Raw genomic sequence first — 20,133 nt, forward strand, 5'->3', positions numbered from 1 at the left:
GTTTTCTGGAAAAAAAAAATCATTGAAGAGTTTGTGAAAGACAAATATTAAAAAATAGGATTACTGTACATGTGCAAAAATTCACATTTTACAGCAACTAAAGGCAAGTCCTATCTACTAAGTTACATGGAGAAGAAAAAATAAAGGAATTTTGCTAAAGCAGAGAAATGAAGCTAAGTGCTAAAACTGGAAATAAACAGCTATCAAGAGGATACAGATAAGGGCAAGAGATAAATGTTGCAAGACCCTTCTTGGAAAAAGTTAAAATAATATAAGCTATATTTACCTTTCATTTATCAAAGAGAACAAATCCAGTTTTATTTCAATCTTCACAATCTTCAAAGTAGTTCCATGAAAACTCATGTGTACTTACAAACCAAGCAGATTCCATGTCAATCTCACTGGTCCCTTAATTTTTGTCATCACTATTTTATCATCACAAAGCTATTCAGATTCAACAGATGGGCTTCCAAGCTAGTTAAATCACCAAAAATATTAAATATTTTTTATTATTATTAGCCTAGATTCGGCAAAAGTCAACAAGACTACACTACAAGTTACATATATTAGAATTTATGTCTTTGAATTGCTACCACACGTGCCTCAAATTATGTCAGGGAGGCACCAGTTCCAGCATTCAGAGTCCCCGTACGTGATACACTGCAGTGTAATTTACAGCAGACCTTGCACATTAAGCTTTCATGGTGGTAGCTGTGTGTTTCATTACTTTTTAAAGAGAGATTTGGATGACACTGATTTGTCCCACATACACAGCACTTACACATAACTGCCTGTGTTAGCATCTCTCTGCTGATTCAGGTCGTGTTTTCTGTTTCTTTCCTTGACTTTTCTTGGCCAAAGGTGCCATTCATTTGCTTGTATCAGACTTTCACCTTATATTTTGACATGTCATGACATACATCATGGAGTATTTCAGCTCCTAAGCAATACTTCATATTATAATTACATTGGTTTGCTTCTCCACCCTTGTGCACCAACACCTTGTGCTCCAACCAAGGACTGAAAACAACCTATCCACCCACTCAGCTAGCCAAATGCCAAAGTGTCTCCAGATTTTTTAGCTTTCTTTTGGCTGTAAAATGATCTTCCAAACACGAACGGGCAGTAAACCTAATAGCTGGCTTCTCATGTTTGCAAGCAAGTAAATAACTTTTTGGATACCTCTCCAGCTGCGTAGATGTGTGCCAAGCTGCAGCAGCTCACGGCTGCTCATTAGAACCCCGCAAGAGGCATGAAGAGCGTCAAGGAACAGCTGCCTGCAAGGATGAAGCAGCAATGAAAACACTGCTGAATTCAAAGCAGAAGGATGTCTTCCTCCTCTTTGCTACAGAACACTAGGGTTTAGGCTCTTTTCTCACATGCTACCAGAATGATGATATCAAGGATAATCCCACCCTGGCACTCAGTGCAGTCTCATGGCAGCACAACCAGAAAAATCCTAGTACTTGCTGGTGGGAAGGGAGAAATTCAGCACACAAAACTTGAGAAGGACTCAGAAAAATCAGTCTGTTGGAGGGACAGAAGGTGAAAGCTGTTGAGTTTAAAGGCTTTGAAGTTACTTAGTGATCTACAAGAGGAAGTGGACCATCTCACACCAACTGAGACCAAAAAAGGCACATGCCTTTCTCCTGGAGGCAGAAGAGTAAGGGCCACAATGCATGGCATGAAGGCAGCATCTGGCAAAACACACTTTCCCCTCACACCTTTCTTTCCTCACTCATTTTTGGTCTACATGTAGATTTAACGCAGAGGCATCTCTTTTTTCAAGTTCAAATCCAAGCCCCCATCAGTCACTGCCTCCGAACACAACAGGAAGAATGCCAGCCCAACTTTTTCGCTCTGGCACATAGGCACAGGCTGCATTTTTCAAGCCCTGGCTTCAGCCTCGCTCTCCAGTCCAGTTCCTTGAGACGACACGACAGCTCACTCACACCTCATTCTGCAATGTGCAGAGAGAACTATTTGTTCTCTTGCTGCAGGGGCGTAAAAGCCAAACTGTCTTGGGACTCCAGGGCAGCCCGAGGCTCACCCTGCAGCTACAGCCTTCAGCAACTGCTGGCATTGCTTACGATAAAGGCAGCGAAGACACCTAAGACAATTAAACAAATTGATGGCCTTGCTAGTGAACTTTGGTGCTTTAATAATATTTATTGCTTGAGAAGAGATAAATCCTTCCAAGACGTTTAAAGGCACTACAGTTATCACACACGGTTCAGTGCAGAGACAGGAGACTGCTCTGCACATGTTACTGCCCACCACACTGGAGACGCTGAGCAAAACACAACTAAGAGAATGTCAGCTAAAAACCAGCCCAAGTAAACAGGTTTTATATAAGGCATCTTGGGAGCGGAGGAGTGGAAAGGCAACAGCTCCACTGTTTTTACAGTATCCCTGTGGAAGGATTTGGGAGTACTTTGACCTGATAATCTGCAGGCCCAAGGGCACCCACACAGACTCCTGGCATTGCAACCCAATTCCCCTCAGCACATGTAGGACCCTCAGGGAGTCTGAAGGCAGCATTGGTCCTGGCACATTGTACAGGAAGCTGAGTACTCCGTACAGATTCCCTGCTCTCACCCCACAGCAGAGAGGGGTTTTCCTTGACCACTTTTCAGTATTCCACTGCTACTGAATCTAGTCCCCAAAATCATTCAAAAAGCTGTTTTCCTTCAATCTGTGCTAGTAAAACTATACAACACTATAAACATTTTCCACAGTGGACTCCAAGATGTTTGGTGCTCTCTAGCTGGAAACATTGGTCCTTTTGTTTTTACATTACAGCAAATCCTTTTAGACACACTTCCCGTTAAGCCACCAAATATTTTTTGTCTTCTGTTTTCTGCAAGGAGAGCCTTAGAGCCCTTTCAAACTCTAAGCAAGAGACTTATGGCCAGCTATTGGGTGAGTACTATCACTACAGATCTAAATACATTACAAAATCAGATACATCAGAAAAGCAGAGCAATGGCCAGGGAACAATTTTCCCTTCTGTAACTGTTCCAATACGGAGGCGGACCGCACCAGGAAATCAGCACTAACAGGAACCACAGGACCCACATCACTCAAGTGGAGAGAAAAAAAAAGACTACACAGAGGGCAAAATTTCCTTTCCACCAAAAATTTAAGCAAAAGCTAAGGAAAGGAATAAACCAACTAGTCTGATAAACTTCATCAGTCTGTGTCTATTAATCTTATTAATTGAACACATTCTCCCTTTCTGCCCTGTGTCTGAGAAGTGCAGGGCAGGTGAAGCAGGAGTAGAAGTATGACATATGAAATCCAGGAAAGCACCATGCCCATGCTGCTGCAGGCTTTTCTGTTAAAGGGCTGATAAAAATGCTCATGTTTCAGTTAAGCAGAGTTTACAGGGAGAGGCAATATCTTTTATTAGACCAACTGATACACTTGGAAAAAACAGACAAGCTTCTGGGCATGGAAAGCTTTTCCTGCACAGTCCTGAAGGAGGATTTGTTTGTCTGAAGCATCTGTTTTTTCCAACAATATTGGTTCATCTAATAAAAGATATTACCTCTCTGTGCAAACCCTGCCCCCCTTACCAGTCTTTGAATATCGTGGCTGTAGCAGCAATACTATTACAATTACTTTAGTACTGATGGTTTGCAGTACAGACTTCTGCATTTGGTCTAACAGCCATCAACTCATGTCACAGAGAAAAGGCTACCATTTTTAAAGGCAATAGCTTATTATAGATTATACTCATTGCCAACATAGGCCAGTGTAAAGCTGATGGTGATGAAGGCCAAAAAAATTCCCCATCCCAAAAATCATTCCCAATCCTGTTATTACCAACGGTCTTGGGAAGTGACGCACATGTGAACTACACCCTAAAGAGTTTATCATGAGGACATGCATCTACACAGCAGAGAGAAAAACACAGAAACCAGTAAACCAGTAAAGCCTTTCAAGCACTGTGGGCCTCAAGGAAGGTCTTTGTGTCTTATGTACTTTGATGTTCTGAGTACTTCTGATGGAAGAGATGAAGCAGCTGTCTGGACCTGCTGCATGGGCAAGCACTGCTGCTAGGAGGTGCACAAATACCTGAAAGATTATGTTCAGCCTATTAAGACATACTTTTTGTTCCACAGTCTGCCACTGAATTTAGCACAAATCTAATTGAAAAGAATTTGTACAGCAAATGAGAAAAATCAGTTCTTGCCCTCAATTTAAAATACACTGTTAATTATTATAAACCAGGCCATTTTCAACTACTCTTCACTGCTCTCTCTGCTCTCTCACAGGTAAGCAGATTCACTATAAGAAGGGTGCTGGTAAGAAAGCCACACTTAAATAATTTTTCAGTGAATTACATTTTGTGGACATACGCTATTACTAAGACATATTTCAAGTTTTATTTCAGACTTCTATGAAGCAAAATGCAAAGCATTTTCCATGACACGTCTGAAGAATGGTAGAAATTATTACCGATTTGTTTGCATTCAAATTACAAATGAATGATCCCTATTACTGTTTGACTCCATAGTGTAACTATAGATTAACCACATTAATTTCAGTGGAATTTCTCCACAGTTTTGCTTTGTCACACAAATCGGAATGGATGTGGTAATTATTATAAAATTACTTGATATTTTATATATTGTAGTTCATAAGTATCAATGACTGCAAAATTGCTTTTCACCAGGAAGTGTTTAATCTCTACAGGATGGTTGATGTTTTGCATTTTTAAAATACAAGTAAAAGCAACGAAATAAATTTGTTTTGTAAGTAGAATTTTTGTAACCTCATCTGGCAAATATTTATCTCTGACATCTATTTAAACCCCATTAGTATGTATTTATGCAAATATCAATTACTCTCTTGAACCTTCTTTTGGGGGTAGGAAGTGGAAAAATGATTTTTTTAAAGAAGTTTATTTGCAGAAATTAACTAATAAAACCATCCACAGCCTGATTGCACACCTGAAATAAATCAGACTGGCCAGAAATGCAATACCAGAGGACTATAATTTTGAAAACAATATGGGGAGTTGGGAGAAGGGGAAGGAAGAAATTAATTTCTGCATGCTTCAAAGAACAAAAAACAGTAAGCTAAAATCAGTAGGACCAAGTCTCTACAGTTTTCCCCATACTGGGAAATTTTAGGATAATGAGAAAGACTTTTTCCTCAGAGCAGAAGTGGTATGATAAGAACTACTGTCTCAAAATACTTTATACATAACATGCTGTGTCTTCACTTTGCTTTACAATTACCTGCAAAAACTAAGTGAAAATGAGACACAGATTTTGTTCCACTGAATATCAGACTTTTACACTCATTTCAATGTAAACAAGAAGGAGGCAACCAAAAAAAATCAGCTTCAGAAATTGTCTAACATTGGAAAAAACCTGCATTTTCATTAACCATGCCACCCTGGTGTGAGCTGACCTTCAAAAGGGCTTGTGTGGTTTGAAGCTGTCTTTCCAGCCAGGGTGTGGTACAGCCCAGAAGCCACAGATATCAACCATTAATTGCTCAGTACCTTGGTGCATCAAATATTCCAAGGAATGACCTCAGATTTTTTTCTGTAGGCAACACACATGATATACTCAGTTTATAGACCTTCTCTGGTTATGGAACAGAAGGTAATTTTCATGTGTTCTCACATCTGGGCTAATAATAATTGAATTAATATTATTTATGTATCATGTGCTTTCAAGACTGCTTCAGGACATAAATGGAGAACAGGCCAAGCAGTCTCTCATGGAGTCCTTGACAGATGAAGAAGGGCTAGGAACTGATAATTGCCAAAAGGTATTAGTTATTTTCTTCATGAATCTTTTTCTCTACATGCTCTGCAGAACAGGCACCATTTGATGAACACCACAGACAGGAGCAATGCAGCCATTCCTCATCTAACTTCTCATTGCAAGGTTAGTATTGATTTTCTTTGAGCACTTTTCAATGAGCTCACAGACACACACCTGGTGCATAGACCATCTCCCCGCTTCATAAAGAAGAAGAGTACGTAGTTGCTATTTTTTCCCCCCACACACAGGAGAAAATACACAGGTGATGTATATGAAAATGGAGGCAGAAGGAACTCCAAACGACACAGGACTGAGATAACAGCATTAATGGATGATGAGTTGTCTCATGGCCACATTACACTCTAAGACTTGTCTGGTCTCTAAGTCAGCCACACAGTGTTGTGTGTTTCTATTCAGAGCCACAGAAACGATTGGTTTTCTTTATACAGGCTGGTTTTGTTGTGTCAAATGCAGATAGTGAGGCCTGAAATGTACCAGATGTCATGGTTGGTTTGCACAAGTTGTCTCAAAGATACTAAAACTCCAACCAAGGTATTTCAGACAGCATGGAATATAATGACCTAAAGGTCCACGTCCCTCTTTGACACCTTTCAGCTAGTCACAGTATTTACAGATGGAGCAAGATAGAAAATCAGATGTAACAATGAGATTGATGAATTCTTAGTTCTATTTAATACTCGAGGCTCAATGTTAAGTGGTCTCTAAGTGATCCTTGAATGCCAAGATGCACAGAGCAACAAGGAAGGAATCTGCTTGACCTGAACTGAAAAGAACTTTAAAACCTCTATGCACAGTCTGCATAAGAATATTAGGGGAAAAAAAAATACAGTAAAATTCTTCATGCAAATTGCCATCTGGGCCAGGAAGCTGAGCACAATACTGTTTTCATCATCTTTAATGATGCACAGTTTAGTTCAGGAGGAGGGGGGAAGGAAATGGGACCAACCTTTGACCAGTATGACAGCAGCATAAGTAATCCCTTATTGCATTATGAAATGATTCATACATGGGGACCTGTTACATTACTGGCCTGTTAACAGTATCACAGCTCCTTACTTGGACTTTTTTTCATTTTGTTTTACATCAGACAAGCCTATTGCTGTCATTTGTAAAGAACAGAATAGCTGCTACAGTTTTAATATCAAACACAGGAAAAAAATACACAGCAGCTGTTCATATTTTCTAGGAAGTCTGTTACAATAATGATGTCATGGAAAAAGGCTGGAATGTATTAAAATGGATCAGACAGGCCAACCATTCAAAGCCTTCAAACAATATGCATATACAAGCTGCACCATGTACCTTACATTAAAATGAAAACACGCAAATAGCGAAGTTCCTTAGAAATATTATTGAGATCAGGCAATTGAGGTAATTTCATAGATTTACTTCAATAAATTCAGTTTACTACTGGCACTACCCAATAAAGCAAAATACAAAAGCTACAACCAGCTCACTGTCAATTAAGCTCACTTTCACCTATGAAAGCATTTAAATCTATTTTTAAATCACTGGCTCAAGCTACATAGGAACAAAGAAGCTCTTCCAGCAAAAGAGCAGCAGTGAATTATTTGGAAACTAATAATCCAACTTTGTGTTTTTCCAGACTCTACCAAGCCAACTAGGTGTGACATCAAATTTTGAAGATTCTGGGTTACACTGATGAGTTCACACGTAAAGGGCATATATTACAGACGAAGCATTATAAATCTGAGATCAAGCTAAAAAGACATTCTTACATTTCTTCCTTTTCAGACCATCAAATAGATTTTGTACCTACTAATTATAAAATACCAGGTACAAAAACCCCAAATCAATGAAAATACATCAAGACTCAAAAAATGAAACTACGAATTGGTTTAAAGTGGTAATTCCATCAGGTCATCTGAAGACATCTGTTTGATGACAGCCATGGTCAATTTTGCATAAATAAGCTCTACTGCACTGATTATACTCCATATTCAGCTGTATTTAACATTACAACTACAGCTATGTATTAAAAAAAAAACCCACATCAAAACTTACGATCAGAACTCCAATCCAAAATTCAGACTGTTAAGCAGAATTAGAACCCCAGAAAACAATGATCCAAACTTCATAGACACTTCCATGCTGAGGCCATTAAACACCTCCTCCTGCAAATGGGTATGTATGAACAAATTTGAGTTTACACAAGTCTGGCTGCCAAATCTGATCCCCACTATCCTGCTCACATTTCCACTCCCAGTAAAAGGAGGAGGTCATGCGTGCACTAAAAGCAGTAGGTTAGGCATGCAAGTGGCTCTGCACTTCTCCAAAGACTCAAAAGATTTGAGCCAGGGTACAACAAAATGAGTCTGAATGCCTTACCTTAGGCACCTCAGAGTGTTCATAAATTTTTACTTTAAGCTGTTATTGCATAAAATAAAATAGCGTTAGCATTTCAGATGAACATTCAGGGCAGCTTATAAAATATTCAGTGATTAATGTCCTTGTCTCATGTTTTCAATTTTCATTGCTAGTGGAGGTCATATGTTATGATGTCAGCTTGAATCTAGATTTCCATTTTGAGCAAATTTAATTTAAATTATGATCCTAAGGCATATGGTAAAAATCACTTAAAAGTTCCATACTGAGTAAATTTATTCACCCTGCTAATAGGATAGATTTCACATTCTGGTGCCACTTACTCATCAAACAAACAGGGTTTGGGTGGACAGTCCCAGACAGTAAAGATGCCACAGGTTGAATGTGCAGGAGCAGAACTCATCTATACCAAGATTTAACAGCACACTTGCCAACCTTGAGTGCAGGACTTTGCAAGACTCAGCCAATAATAGGAAATTAATCAAATCCCCAGAGCATGACATAAATTGAATCTGCCAGAAAGATTCAGAAGGAGGAAGAACAGAAGTCCTAAAAGAGATCTGAGTGGGAGGAAGGCTTGGGGCATGCTTTCCTTAGGAGCTAGAGGGATGGACATGTTTCCTGGGGCCTCTCACTAGTAAGACACTCACCTCTTTATTCTGCCATGCTCATCAGATTGGAGAACTGCCCATCAAATTGCAAAGAGAAGTTTTACCAGACAGCTGAGATCAGAGGACAGTAGTTGCCAGTGAAAGGACTACTCTCCTCTCCTCTGTCCACCCCACCGTCTCCCTCATTCTATTTCCCTTGGACTATCCCTGCCTTTTTCATGACCCTGTCTGTGACACCAGCTTACACAACTAAACCACTTGAGACTACCTCTGTCTTCTTTCTCCCTGGTCCCTGCTCCTCTAAAGAAATAGTTTTCAGCTGGTTGTGCTCCCTAAGACAATTCACTATGGGCCCAAGTAACAGTTGGCTCAATAACCCGATTGGTTTCAAGTCCAGGGTGTAAGAGCAACTATTTTCTGGACATTGCCATGCCCTTTTCTCAGGTGCGTTGGTTCCCTGTGAAACATTAATGAAAAATTATTCCAGATTAAGGTATTAGGTTTGATGTAATGGCTAATAATTATTATTTCTTTTCTCCATAAACAGAATAGTCATAGAATAACAATAACTAAGTTAAAGTCCTTCTTAAAGTAAACCAAGCTCAAATGGGTTTTCCAGGCATGAAGTGCATGAAGCACTAGAATTATTATTGCTTTTTTCTATCATTTATTATTGATTTTCTTTTCCATTAATAAATGGTGGTGCAGGTATACAAATTAAATATTTCTATACAGCCTTTGAATTACAACAATTTGTTCTCCAACTTCTTCTGGTAAAGCAGTGGCAGAAACTACCAGTACAACCCACTGGAACTACTTCAACCATCACATAAGGAAAGGCATTCAGAATTTACGTAGTCACTAAAATTTCAAAGCTCGTTTTGAATTGGTCAAGTGTTAAAAAATTGCTTTTAAAAGAGTGGACAATCTTCTGTGGCATTTTACAGTCAGATGCCTATAATGAAGCGTATGCCACCTCAAATGCTTCGTATTACACAAGTATAATTCTAAAACCAAGGACTAGTACAGGAATTACATGGAGAAAGCATGGACCTACTCATTTGGTTTTTCTGTGTTTAATTTACTAAGGCAATTTTTTTTCCCCGAAAATGATTGGACTGACTAGGAACATCATATAAGATGTCCAAGGTATTGCCTTCCTCCAGGGAAGTGTTTTAAGTGTAGAGTAATCAACCCTTTAAAACCCTTTAAAAGGTCTTTAGTGTGAAGCAATAAAGCAGTTTACATTTATGCAGATGTACAACCAAAAGCCACATGTATACATCCACACAATTGTGTTGGTTCTATTATTATCTTTGTACTCATTTCAGATTCAGGCAGATAAACAATCAACTAGGATATTGCAGAAGCAAAAGCAGCATTTGCTATCATGTAGTTAAATATAGTAAATAGATTACTAGCCTTAAAATGTTTCAAAAAATTTTTAAAAAGTTCTTTGTTAAAGGAAGTATTTCAAAACTCAGCTTAAAACGTGCTTGAACAGCTAGTAATAAAAAGATTCATTTTCTGTAAGAACAGGAAGACAAAGATTTGAGATGGAACACAGAAAATTAACAGCATTTTGACAGTCTTAAGAATTCTTATATACCATGTTCCTATATAAATAAAGATTAACAGAGAAAAGCTTATACTTAATTCATTTGTTTAGTTTATAATGCTTGGAAGATAGCATAGCTTTTTTTTTTTTTTTAATATCGCCATGCAGCTTGCTGGGATTTCAAGGTTAGCCCATCCATTTTCGTAAGAAAAGGCTACAACTTTATTTTAAACTTAGCAGGCATTCATTTTTTTTCCTTTCAAAATCTAGGTATAAGTAACAAACCACCAGAGTCTTATAAATTTTGTAACACCAAATGCAAATTAAGTCGTGAAATTGCTCTAGGAAAAGTTCCAAGAATGTAAACCCAGAGGAACTTCAACACGATCTCTCAACTTCAGGCTCTTTATGATACTGAGGCAAGGTAACAGAATGTGGTGCAGTCAGGAAGTGCTATCTGCACATGAAAAAATGTTTAATTCTCCAATTTCAACAACTTCCTGTATTGTGTTTATAAGCTCCAAGATGAAGTAGATGTATACAAAAAGGAAGAAACTGAAAGGATGGCAAGGGCTCTGTAGGATAAACAGCTCACAAAGTTTTCAGTGGCCTGGAAAAGTGGATTGACAGTTCATAATTTAAGGACATCATAGGTTTTGTAAGCATCCATCAAATTTCTGTTTCTCTGTTCTTTACCTGGGGTTGAGTGAACTGCTTACCTGCATTGTCTCAGTCTGCAATAGGAGTAAAAAACCACACAACTCCCCCCAGTATGTGATAAGGTAAAACTGCTCACATTTTGTTTTCATGTTAGCTCTAACTACAAGGCTTTACAACACCATCTCCAGCAAAGGGGGAGTTTCCCCATTATGAACAGAGTAATTATTTAATCTTTCAACAGTCCTCCTGAAAAGACTCAAATCCTTTCTTCTTAAGCGCTAGGCAGGAGTTTTAGCAGATTGTTTAAACAAAGAGCTGATGACTTTTGCTCTGCAGATCTACCTCTTGTTTACCCCAGGGGAGACATCAGTCAAAGAATGACAACTTAACTTGCTGGGTATGCTATTACTCAGCAATAACCCCTAGGGGACTAGGGACATTTCCTGAACACGAAGTTCAGGTCTCCCAATGGATATCTGAAAATATGAGGCCGACAATGACAAGCAGCCTGCACCAGAGCCATGCTGCCAACACCTGGTGTCTGTGTGCCCATTACCTCCAGCCACTTTCTCAACTGGCTCCCACTTTTCTGTCAGAAGACAATTCTTTACAAATCCTTTCATGACAGACATCCTTGGTGCTAAGCCTTGAAAATACTAACAACATTCAAACTTGAGAAAGACATCTGTCCTTCTCAAATATCCTGCTTGTGTCACTGTGAGCATCTTCAGTAATTTTTCTTCAGCTTTTCATAGTGTAGTTCATGAAAAGTGAACACTTCTGTGTTTATGATGGTGCTCATTAACAACACTGGTCTTTATAAAAAGAAAATCAATTACCTCAGTTCTTACCGGTAGAAATCTTAATTTTCAAGAAGCGTTCCTGTCTCACAGTTTAAGTAAGACGATATAATCTACAACAGAGGAGAAAGATATATCTATTACATATGATATTGCACATTTAAAATTAGTATAAGAGTTCAGTTACACTTGAGAAAACTGACAGATGAAATTCTAACTATTTTCATGGTGTGGCACATATCAAGCAGCAATTGTTCAATATTGCATATACTTGCTAATAAAAACTACCTTTTTCCTTTCCCAGTGTTCTTGCTCGGACATGGAGATTTAAGAGTTTTATCTACCTCAATGCATTACTCATAACACCCATGCTGAGGTTAGATAGATTAAATAATTAAGGTCCTGCTGACATTGTATTTCTTGTCACTAAACACTCCAATCAATTGAATTAGGTGCTTCAGAAAGAGGTGCATGACTGGGTTGAGATGCACTCAACTCCCATCAACCTCTAATGAGCTCTTCAGTAAAAATGTGCAAAAACCCCTCCATAATCCCTAAAAGTATGGATCTGATTACATCCCAGTGAGGTCTAATTGTAAATTAACACCCTTAACTGCAGCTAAACAAAATACTGTGAGCCAGAGTTTCTACTGACCAGAAAAGGCTCCCTGTCCAAAAGCAGCAGCCACACTGCAAAAACATTCCAGTCAAGACAGCCCACATTAGTATGTACCATCTCCCACTGAGGGCAGAAGCTATGGGCTCTAACCATTCAGACAAGTCGCTGAAAATGCCACAGGTATCACAGCCAGTTACATCTACTGTTCTTTAGTCTGCATCTAGTACCAGACTTGTGCCAAGCTTTTCATTTATTGTTCACTAAGGGCTCTTTTCTGACTTGATTTTACAGAGACACTGGCAGAGTCAGACCAAGAAGTTTTTGTTGTAAGAAAGTCTGTGTGAACAGCCACAGACCTCAAATAAGTTTTTCTTTCCTGGTTTGGCGTTTTGTTTTGTTGTTTTGTTTTTCTTCTTCAACGAACCTACCTAGGGCCAGCACAAACTGCCTCTGCTCTAGGAGAATTTGCTGGCATAACCATCAGAAAAAATTTATGCCTAGCCTACCTAAACAGCACAGCCCCGAGCCAAAAGCCAGCAGAAGAGAACAGCAGCAACACTATTTCACTGCTCAAATATCTGAAGGCCACAGTGTAGAGCCTTTGTTCTCTCTGCTGGTTCTCCAAGCTGGACAGGCAACCACAAGCCTCAAATTACACTTCATTGATCCAGGGAAACTGAGGTGGTGTTCAGTTTCAGTTCTGCAACCTGCAGCTTGACCTGCCTGTTTGTTGGCCTAAACAATGAGATTTCAGGAAATGAGGCGTTTGCACTTTGTCCAAGCCACGTTTTCAGAGAGGGGGATATCTGCCTCAGAGGCCCAGGCTGGTACAGGAGGAAAGCATAACATCTGGACCCAGGCTCTTGCACTGCATTCCTTCACTGAGAGAGCTTCTGCCTCAAATTCAATACGACCAAGATCAAACACAAACCTGGAGATGGGAGGTGGTCTCAATTAGCTCAAATTCTTTTAGCATAATGGTTTTGTTACCTCTGGTAAAAGTGGAGAATGTATTTAGAAAGAAGACAGGGAGATTGCAATAGTTTGTTCAGTAATACTTTACAAACATATCTTCCCACATTTGGAAGATTTCATACAGTCCATCAATACAAAACCAAATCCTAAGCATTTGCAATATAAAATACATAGTTTATATGGAAATTTGGAAAATTCACATAGCACAACATTAATAGGATCCACAGTAATGGAGTGCCAGCAGTTAAATGGAGAAATAACCTGTATGATAAAAAAATAATTCTTTTATAGTTTCTCTATAAAATAACTAAAATTTTCCATGCAAACTTTCCATGAAACTAAATCACTAAAATGAAACTAATGATTAAATGTTGCTCAAATATGAAATGCAAGAATTCCAATTTCAGACTCAAGCAAAGACCTCTGTTTCTTTCTATTGTACCATGAAAACAGTTCCAAAAAGATGTTTCTAAATGATCTAGCTTAACCCCCCACCCACCACCCAACCCCCCCATACAATAGGAATAAATGACACACAAGACATTTTTGAGAAACAATGCTCACTTCTCTCCTGAAAGTAAGAAACACTATCTCATTGTGTTCATGTATGGCAAATAGAAGCCTAGAGTTTCAGTTATTTGCTTGCAACCATAAAAGAACTATAATCCGGTGTCTAACTCAATCTGCTGCAGTACTTTTCTATCGGCTTATCTTCCTTTTAAAGTCTGCATAACTTTAAAGTACTGTTGGACTGAAGCCTTGCCTGATGCCTCTAAGCAACATTTTATTATTTATTCTCACTAATTGATTTGTCCCATTCCTTGTCCACATTCAGAAGACATCTTCTGTTTGAAAGGAAAAACTAGTACTTCTGGACTTCAGGTTGAGGATACCCACAAGCCAAGCAAAGACACTTGTTTTTTTAAACAGCCTAACAAACTTTTTTTGTGTACTCTAGTTTGTTTTAACAAAGATTTTATTTTGCTTTAATTTAGATAAAAAGATTTATGAAATTCACGTTCCTAACCCAGCAGCCACTTCTTGGCAATTTGAAGCTATTTTTATTCAGCAACATCTGAAAAATGCCTATGTGGCACAAGTTTATGCAAGCGCTCCAATGTAATAAACCAGGATCCTGAAAAGGACAAAGAGAACAACATTTCATCACATTAGTTTACTTACTGTCTATTGCAATCACAGAGGAGAACTCTCCACAATAAAAACCACAGTTGTGAGCTCAGTTCAGAAATTGTTCTTGCTCAGAGAGTACCTGGGACGTGCTGCAGTAATTTATTGCAGAGATCCAGCTGTATGTCCCATTAGTAATAGATGGACCGTGCAGAGTAAGTTTCCTTTCCTATTCTTAGGTACCAGATAGCCTTTTATTGTACAATAATATCTCGGCTTAGTTTTTCCTTGTACTTCACAGCACAAGAAAAAGAGACAGTAAAAAACAGAACAAACAGAAACCCAGCTGAGACAGTTCCTTCAAAACTAGCAACACGAAATATTAAGTTTCACCTTCTTATCTAGAATATGTAAATGCTTCAGATTCTGATCTCAGGCTGACTTCCACCGACAAGAGCACTGTGGCTGCCTGGGGAGCTGCCGCTGTCCATCTGCTTTACACTGATACAAGGCTGCAATCAGATCTGGGTCATCTCACCTTTGAGTCTGCCACACACATAAATTACGGGAACACACGCAAAAGTGCTTGTGCTACTGCAATATAATTTAGGGGCAAAAAATATTTTTAGCCTTTTCCCTTCCACCCACTAATGTGAAAACACTGATTTATCTACATAAATGAAAGAGGAATTTTTTTATGTTTGCTCTTTCCAGGGGAACACTCATGCAGTTTGTTTACCTACATGTCTATGGAAAATAGAAAAAATATACCCATGGTATATAAAATATACTATATAAAATACCAGAGAATTTTAATAGCTAATAAGCTACTAAAATAAAGAGAATATATTTTCTACTATTCAAATACTACAAATATGTGTACCTAACATGGAACATTTTAAGTACAAAGGACCTTTATAAAGGTCATTTAGTCCAACCTCTGCATTAAAAAGCTTAATAGCAGTCACATGAATATGCACTGCCTAATAATCACTTTGGTGGGTTTATACATGTTACTATTTGTGAAATGCCTGTGTACATCCTCCCGGATGACAGAAGGATTTAAAAAAACTAGCCACCAGAAAATGCACGAACAGTGTGATGTGCCAAGCCGCTCTTTGCTGGTAGCCCCTGCACTATTCCCTCATGCTTGTAACCACAAGTCACTGGTATAACTGGGTACAGTGGCAGGGAGCTGTGCTCCCTTCACTCAAATCAAGCAAGTCCCAGTGGGAAGAACAATTCAGTATTCCAGCAACTCAACATGGAGCGCTGACTTTGAATAAACTTTAACAAGGTGTTCATGGCTGAGAAATAACAGCAGGAGATCCCTGAAAGTTTCAGACTAATTGGCAGATGCCTTTCTATGTCAGAAAAAAAATTTAAAATGCAAAACCTGACCGTTGTTGTTCTGACTATGTAACAAGTCACTTTACAGAACTCCAAAGCAGCACCTCAAGCAAAACATGATATGCTAAACATAGTTGCAATACAAAAAGCATGAAAAAAGACACAACTGCTGGACTCACTCTTGAATAGCACATTCCATCTTATGTTCACAACTCCAAGTCACTGCAAACATCAGCTCATCCGCGTGTACATAACTCAGGTACATTTCCTGTCCTCTAACGTTGTTTTCTGAGTCACAAGAAACACAAAAGAAATATAAAGTATTTTGCATATGGATCCAATCTTTCTGTTCAGTTTATAGAATCAGTATTCTGTCATCTCTCTTTTTATAAATTAGATTTACAGCACAGAATGTATCAAAAGACAGCAAATGACAAGTTGGCAGAAGCAAGAGGCACCTCCCATGCGGGTCCCTGTTTTAAAGGACATTTAACTGAGGGACTCAGGTCAATAGCATAGATTTACTGTATTGGATGACTGTAGGTGTGTAGTTCTTAACCAAGCAGTCAAGCAGTTGGGCCAACAGGATGTCCTTACTTTTCAGTGACTTAGAGAAGGCTGGCTACAAGCATGGTTTTTGTGAAGCTGATGTGTTTAATAGCTACCAAACTAAATGGAGGACGATTAGAATGGTCTTTACTAAATGTCAGCTGAGATACCGAATGCCACCACTCAAAGACCAGCATGAACATAAAATACACTTCTGCTGCGTCTGACAGATGTGCTTGGCAAAATTCTGTAATTCGGGGCCACTCAGTACCATCTGGTTACATTAAGAGTGGGAAGTATCAGGGTTTTGGGGCAAATCACTCATGGGGACAAAAATGCAACAGCCCCCCACTCATAGCCAGAATTCCCTAACTTGGGAAGTCATTTTGCTTGGTCTGAGCACGGCCACGGTGTAAACTGCCTAGGGGGCAGGGGGCTTTCAGGCTCTTCTAGCTGTGTTGATGTACTGCAGGTGACAAAGAACTGGCTTGGTTCCATGTGCATTTCCTGCAAACCCAATGGGGAAACCAGGGGAAACGGGGCAGCACGGAAAGCAACAGTTCAGTCGCTCCCTGCAAAAGAGAGGCAGATTTTCAGACAGAGCAGGGGCTGCAAAGCCAAGCTTCGTATTACAAGTGAGGGAACTGCTTCCTGTTGTTTGATCTGCCCACTTTAGTAAAAGAGCACTTGCTAAATGCGGCATCAAAGGCATTCTAATTGTCATCATTACTTCCACCTGTCCCCTGAAATACAACTCCAAATACCATCTAAAACCTCAGCCTCAGTGTGGCAGTGGTATGTGCTTCTGGTCTAATGCTACAACATGAGCAGTCTCGGTCACATCTTGAGGATTATTCTGCATGAGACATGCTCTGACGTAGAAGTTAGAGGTTAGCACCCTGTCCCCTAAGTAATACATTTGCTCTCTATGACCTACCCAGATCAGCTGTTCAAACTTCCTGTTCAAAGAGGCATTTTTACAAGATTATTTTTGAGGAGTTAGGCTTTGTTTTTAACAGAGTAGCATAAGCTCTTCATAGGAAATGAATGTCTATAATCATTGCTGCTCTTACTGAATAAAATCAGAGCAATAAGTGAACAGGCAAGCAAACAAAACAAGGCCGTGAAAGTGAAACTGACTGGAAAATCGTAATACAGCCATATCATCGTAAAACTTTTACCAACTGTTCAAATTACTTCTGAAGTTAATTACTCTGAAAGTGAAATAGAAATACACTAATGTATCTAGTTGCATAAATTTTTGCTTCCATAAATCCTCCATCTCTAGTAAAGCCCATAAATTACCTGCATCATTAAACCTCAGCATGCCTGGCAGTGAACATAAAATGTGACTGCCTACGCATCAAAAAATCACGACAAAAAAAAAACCTGCATAACAATATGAAGCAATCTAGATAAACTGTTTCAAATAAACTTCTGAATCTGAAAATAGGCAGGATCACACTTACTTGAAAATGCCTGGGTCTTTATATTCTGGTTTAATCCAGAAGAACACAGTCCAGCTTCTCCAGTCTGGCAACCCAGAGACCGACAGGGCAGCCTGGGAAGCCTGGTGGAGCTGCTCAGCTTGCAGGGATTTTGCAGGGAAACAAACTGCATGTGGACTGCCAGCTAAACTCTGAGTGGGCAGCACATCACGCACTACAGGGAAGGTGACTAATTGGGAGAGGACATGAGAGCCTTTCAAGGAGAGGGAAAATTCATGGCAGATGAACATCTCTTCTGCTCTGCTCTGCTCTTCCACATTAATGGAAAATATCAAACTAACAAGGCAGTGCAGTATATCACAAGGAAATTGTAACATACATTTCCCTGTCAAAATAAGGCCTCATTTTATTTCTTTGATACGCCACAGCAATAACACATTAGTCAACATGCAAAATCCTAACAATACTAATTCAAAAATAACACAAGCCGCGTGTTGGCTGGTGTTCCCTGTAGTCTTTGTGTAAAAAAGAAGTTGGAAAACATGTAGACATGACAAAGCTGCAAGATTTCAGGCTCCAGCCATATTCATACATAGAATTAACAAGACCCTGGAGCCAATGGTTTTGCAATCCAACCATGGAGCAGCCTTTCACACCTTCCTCTCCAAGCTCTTGCCTAAATGTAACAGTCTTGAAAAACTGACACCCGGCTTCATGACTCACTGAAGTGAGTTTGGGAAGTCACATCTGGAAGTACACTATGACATGCTCTTCTGGTCTAGAGAAAAAGCAGTAACCAAAAGTGGAGACTATTATGGACCAGTTTGGGATGGGCAAACTGCTCAAAATGCAGTATTGGGTCTAAATCCAACCACTGAGTCCTGCCTGGCTTTTTCTACTTTTTTCCATTTGAAAGGATCCACATGAATTGCAGTCCTATTCTGAAGTTCACCCCTTCCCATTAAATGCTGACTTTTATTTTCTGTGGTTTTCTCACTCCAAGTATTAACCACAGCAATGTGAAGCAGAAAATTCTTATGAAATAGAAATACAACACTGGCATATTGTGAGCATCAAACAACTGAACACTTCCTTCCTTCTTGACTAAATACCCTGAAAAGGATTTACCTTGGCAGAGTCTTCAAAACTCGACTATTAATTTTCAAATATTCTTCAGTGATGAAGCCTGTTTAGATCTAGAATTGTTTCTACTCAACTTCTCCCATCTCCCTGAGACTTTTCATCTTAATCAGAGCATCAAACTCCTCCTTTAGGAAGTTTTTCTCATATGCTTCTTACTTGCATACAACTGTAAGGTGCCTTTTTTCCTTTAAAAATGCCAGAGGATGATGTTGTTATGTTAAAAGCTTATCTAGTGTTTGTTTGTTCAGGGCTCTAATCTTTAAGTGTGGTTTACTAAGGAGATGAATTTTAACTCTTTGTTTCTTGAGGGGAAAAAATAATTTGCTCTTACATATCCTTCAGTTTTATCCCTATTTTAATGTTTAGCATCCTGAACAAGAATAAATAATATTCAGTCCCCATCACTGCTAAAACCCCCAAGCCATGCTGTGCTCTAAGTGCCTGTTCTTATACATCCTTCAACCACTTTTAAAATTACTATATAATTGCATGCTGAGGTTCTACATGCTTGTTTTCCCTTTGCACTGAAATAACTTACACAGAAAAACAGGCCAAGCTGCATTATGTGTCATTATGTGCCTCTTAAAAGGTTTCGTCTAAGTGGCAATGTTTGAGCGGGACACCCTTGCCCTTATATCCATATTAAAATGAGCTGGATTTGTCCTGAGGCTACCAGAGGTCACTTCACACTTTAACAGCAGCCTGCAAGTGCCTAGGACAAAACTTGGGACATAAATTGTCTCTGCAGGCAGGCACAATGGAATTAAAGCCTTCCAGCTCCCTGCCATCACCTCCTACAGGCTGCAGCATCTACCTGGGTCTTTAATAAAATGGCAAAAAGGTTCTGGACACATTATTCCAGATCTAATGATCCAGAAACATGAATGAGTTTTGGAGATCCCTTCAGCAGTGTTCATATACAAGCTGAAGTATAGACAATGAGTGTCAAATTTCCCCACAAAAATATTCAGATTCATGGCTTTTTAGCAACTTCGCAAAACTGAAAGCAAGAAAAAATAATTTTATGCCAGGACTCCTGAAAGGAAACAGAAATTACCTTGATGATGAAGCTTTTGTTTTCATATTTAGGGTCCACATGGAAGCCCTTTACATAGGCACTGAGTAGGTACAGAAGGGGG

At 39.2% G+C, this 20,133-nt stretch overlaps 1 protein-coding gene across 2 annotated transcripts in view; it reads right to left on the minus strand.

Moving 5' to 3' along the window:
- BMPR1B (bone morphogenetic protein receptor type 1B) overlaps window positions 1-20,133 on the minus strand; it is a 180,176-nt gene that overhangs the window by 126,371 nt on the left and 33,672 nt on the right. For both annotated transcript variants that reach the window (XM_066317928.1, XM_066317929.1), the window contains exon 2: window positions 11,834-11,895. The gene's annotated coding sequence lies outside the window, so the exon portion shown is untranslated. The remainder of the gene's footprint in view (window positions 1-11,833; window positions 11,896-20,133) is intronic.

Source organism: Sylvia atricapilla, chromosome 4 (assembly GCF_009819655.1).
Source record: "Sylvia atricapilla isolate bSylAtr1 chromosome 4, bSylAtr1.pri, whole genome shotgun sequence".
Taxonomy (NCBI): Eukaryota; Metazoa; Chordata; class Aves; order Passeriformes; family Sylviidae; genus Sylvia; species Sylvia atricapilla.